Source organism: Lactuca sativa, chromosome 2 (genome assembly GCF_002870075.4).
Source record: "Lactuca sativa cultivar Salinas chromosome 2, Lsat_Salinas_v11, whole genome shotgun sequence".
Taxonomy (NCBI): domain Eukaryota; kingdom Viridiplantae; phylum Streptophyta; class Magnoliopsida; order Asterales; family Asteraceae; genus Lactuca; species Lactuca sativa.
Genome location: NC_056624.2, coordinates 145,122,530 through 145,127,423, shown reverse-complemented (window position 1 = coordinate 145,127,423; position 4,894 = coordinate 145,122,530).

Sequence of the window (4,894 nt, the reverse complement as noted above, 5' to 3'; positions counted from 1 at the left end):
ACACATCTCCTCCCTGATCAATCCGCTCAAAAGAGTTCGATCTTTCAATTTTCCACTCCACAACTGCAGATGCTACCCGTCATTCAACCCAGTGCCGCATCTCCACTATCAACCCTCACGAACGATGACCAACGGAATTCCCAAGCAATAACCCATAACCAAACCCACAACCTGCCAAAGGTCGAATATCGCATCGAAATCCACACCAGACACCAGCACAAACAATACGCCACATTCAACACAAGCTACTCAAGACATCAAGAGAGCATCATACCCGCAGCTACCTCCGGCACTGCTCCGTCTCCCTCTGCCGCAAGCCGATAAGCACGACCCTGAGCCCTTGGGCTCTGCTCTATCCTGTCCTCCTCCTGAACTCCTCAAGGTGGCCGATGCTAGAGCCTGCACCGGTCCTGCAGGGAACTGTGGACGGTTGACCCTCAAATGTCCAACCTGCCGACACTGATAACCAATCCTGAAATCCCGAATTGGCACTGACTGCCGACAATCCCGTGCACCATGCCCCTTCTTTCCGCACTTGCGGCATGCACCACTGGGCCAACAAGCTCCGGTGCCATCTCTCTCTCACACTTCCCACAAGTGTGACCGCTCCGATCCCCCATTCTAACGTCTACGGTCCAGGACCGTTTCGGCTCCGACTGCGACTGCATCGGGGCCTGCCTCATCTCACGCAACTGCAACTCAACCTCTAACTCACGCCACATGGCGGCCTCCTGCGACACCAACACGGTCTCGCTTCTGCGCAGACACGAACTGTCTGATGCCCCCCCTTGAGCATACTCGGATATCGGGACATCTGAGCCTGCTCCGAAGCGAACTCAGGGCAAAACATCGCCCTCTCAATAAACATCCCGGTGCTCTCAGTCACCGACTCCAAATCCTGCTTCAGCTTAAAGGACTTCCGAGCCAATTTCTCCTTTTCATCCCTCGGAACATAGCGAGTACTGAACATCCCTCTGAATTGATCCCATGAAACCGCAGCCCTCTGCGCATCGGAAAATGACCTCGTGGTCAATCTCCACCAATCCTTCGCCCTGAGCCTCAACAGGTTCAGAGTACACCTCACCCTCTGATCAGCAGGACATAAACTCATGGAGAAACACCCCTCCGTGTCTGATAACCATCTCATAGCAACAATCGAGTCCTGAACTCCATCGAATGTGGGAGGCTTCGCATAATAGAAGTCCCGATACTGAAAACCCCGACTAGCCCCTTTCTCTGCCGTTGCTACAGCCGCTGTAACCGCCGCGGCATCCGTCTCTTGCGAAAGCCGCATATCGCTCATCAAACTACTTCAATCATAGTGGTCCCGATCGACCCAAACAATTCTGGCGACTCAGCCCGCAACAATGCAACAACCTCATCACGCCGGATCTCGCGAATCCTCGCATCCCGCTCGTTCGTGCTCGTCCGATCGATAACCGGATAACAAGATAGCCACAAGCATCATCCACTACGAACCCTGGTACTCATCCCATGACATCCCTCCTCAACATGCTTCGGTGTATGGTACCTGAACCATAGCACCACTCCTCAATCTGCTCCAATGTATATCACTCGAACCACAACATCTATCTCAAACTGTTCCGATGTATGGTGCCCTGACCATAACATCACTCTGTATCCACTCCGATGTATGGTATTCGAACCATAACATCACTCCTCAATCTGTTCCTTAGGACCTTCAGAATGCCCCCTGTATCAAGTATGGGTCCTCTGCTTTCAGTAGTACGGGCCCATACTACCTGCCACATCTACCCATACTTTCCACACGGACCATCCCAAAGTTCCTAAGTAGCTGATAAACCTGCTCTTTCACCCCATCTCATCGCGCGTGCTCGCTTTCCAGCGAAATCCTCTACTCTACCAGCGCACTCATCTGGCTAGGTTTACTCCCTAGTCCCTTCCGCTGTCCTCCCACTTCTTTGCTATCAGCTGCTGAAGAGTTCCTAATGATGCCAGCCCTCCACCTCCTGAGTATCGTCATACTCACTTAATAGCTGACTCCCATCATCGACAACTCCACAAAGCACAAAGCAAGCAGCATTCGAGCATTGAAGCATACATAGGACTCCCCATCTGTGGTAGCTCCACCTTCTCGGCTCATCCTCGGAAGTACCTCTGTACCCCGCAGCTTTACCCCTTGTGCGTTCTAACTAGATACTCTCACTCATCACATACACACAAAAGCATAACGCACATATAACAGCAAACCCTAGACTAAGGCATCACAAATCAGGCCACTCTAGTCCTAAGATGTGAAATACCTAGCCTGTCTCTAGCATGCAATAATATCTCATAAAGTGCATAATAGATATTTCATAATACAAAAGTAAGAGTATTTTGGGAAATCACCGTTTGGCTCTGGCTGATTGTACACACTGCTCTTTCTTGCTTTCTCTTTGAACTCTTATTCACTTTTAGAAAACCATTTATTTGGAAAACTTTTTCTTACTTCCTCAGTTTGAGTCCAGATTTACCCGTAGGCGCGTCCGAATCCCTCAAACCAAGGCTCTGATACCAATTTGTAACACCAAAAATTTCAAAAACAAAATTTTCATTTAATTAATCAATTTAATATTAAAGACTCTTGTTTAGAAACTTATTCACATTCGAATTACAAAACGTAGTTTCATTTCCATTATAATAGAAGACCAGGATCCTCCAAAACACAACTCTTTCTTCGGTGTGTACAATCGAACCGTTGCCATCCCGTGTTACTGTAAGAACCTGAAACAACATAACATAAACAACGTAAGCACGAAGCTTAGTGAGTTCCCCAATATACCTTACGCACATACGCCTTCCGGCCCGGACCTTTCGGTCCACATAACATTGCCTTCCGGCCCGGATCTTTCGATCCACATAACTTTGCCTTCCGGCCCGGATCTTTCGATCCACATAACTTTGCCTTCCGGCCCGGATCTTTCGATCCACATAATATATATCGCCTTCCGGCCCATACACATGTATAACACATAATACAATTACTCTAACACATAAGCACATATATCATATATCATACCTGACCTTTCTGTCACACAATACCTTGCCTTCCGGCCCATATATAAGCATGTATATCACGCGTAGCAGCTAACTTTCCATTTATAGCATATAAACATAACACATAACATACTTGACCTTCCGGTCACACAATCAAACCCTTCCGGGTGAAGTATAGTGAGAAGACTCACCTCGCGGTCACTAGAAGATAGCAACTCCTAAAATCCCTTGCACTTGATCCTCCGAGCTGCAAGCTCCCTGTAACATCATATATCCCTTATTTAATACTTCTATCTTCCACGTTAACTGACCCTAAGAAATCACACCAGTCAACTCTGGTCAACAGTCCATTGTCAGCTCGACTGGACTCGGCGAGTTCCCTGGCGACTCGGCGAGTCTGGTCGTCCTTCATTCCTCTAAGATTCCCTTCTACTCGTCGAGTACTCTCTTTGACTCGACGAGTCACTCCTGGAAGAATCGCGGGGCCACCCCGACTCCACTCGCCGAGTCTGAAGAACAACTCGGCGAGTCCCAGTGAATCTTCAAGCTACTCGCCGAGTCTGATCATCCGACTCGGCGAGTCCACGCCATGCAGTCGATCAAACTGCTTCCTGAGATACATATTTTCCCGAATATACAAACATAGAACCTTCTGGACCTCTAAGGGGTACTAATACAGGGTTATAAACGTTGGATAATAACACATCAATCCATCTAAACCCAAATGGGTTTCATAAACCCTAAATTCGTGCACACTTCAATACAGCAGAAATGATCCGAAATATTACCTGAATAACACCCTCTCTGAGTCTCCAAACCTCAGAACTCGATCCCCTTGATATTCCTTTGGCCAAAACTCCTCTTCTTCTTGCCTAACAAATTCTTCAAGGTTCCAAAAGCTTCCTCTCCTGCTCTAGACGTCCACAACGATTAGGGTTCTTATCAATCGGCCAAAAGACGGACAATGACGGCCTAAGAGGCATTATATACGATCCAAAACCAAACGGCTAGGGTTCCTGCTGAACAGCGTCGACTCGCCGAGTCCATACCTGGACTCGTCGAGTCCAGTCGCGAACCCGCGACCAGATCTACGACCCTACTCGGCGAGTCTTGCTCCAACTCGCCGAGTCTCCCCTTTAAAACACCCCAAAATGCAATTTAACAATACTTGAGATTTTGGGCTGTTACATGTAAGTTATCATCATTAGTTAAAGATCATCATTTGATGACATCATCTGATTTTTCTTTTCAGATCTATGAGTGGAGTTGTAAGTGTTGTAATAGGAGGAGTTAGTAGGTATTTAGACATGCATACCAAAGATAACAAGTATTGGCTTTATCTCATAAACCATGTCTCAAAACCCAAGTTCCCCTTCCTATTCCACTTACAATTATGTAATTATTTATTAGTTTTATTTTTTTTTTATTTCAAAACAAGCATTTACAATTTTTTTACTAGGCCCTTTTAGTTGGTTTAGCATCTGTGTTGGTGTACCTGTCAACATCTCCTAGAACAGAAAACTGATAGAACAGTATACCATAGGGGCCAGATTTGTAAGTCTCATATGTTTGTAAATTAAGGTTTATAACATTTTACATGTGCATAATACTCTTTTTAAATTTATAATATTTTTGGTGTATATTGTAAATTGAATCATTTGTTAACATATTAATATAAATTTATTTACTCTATAATTATTAGAAATTTAAGAAAAGAAATCAAACGCACATAAAATGCTATACTTAGAAGATAAGAGAAAATTATATATTTGGTCCCTATGGTATACTTATACTTCACTGAGACCAGAGTCATTAGGAAACTTCAAAATTAAGGACCAAATTTGCAAAAGAAATCTTTTTGTGACCAAAATTG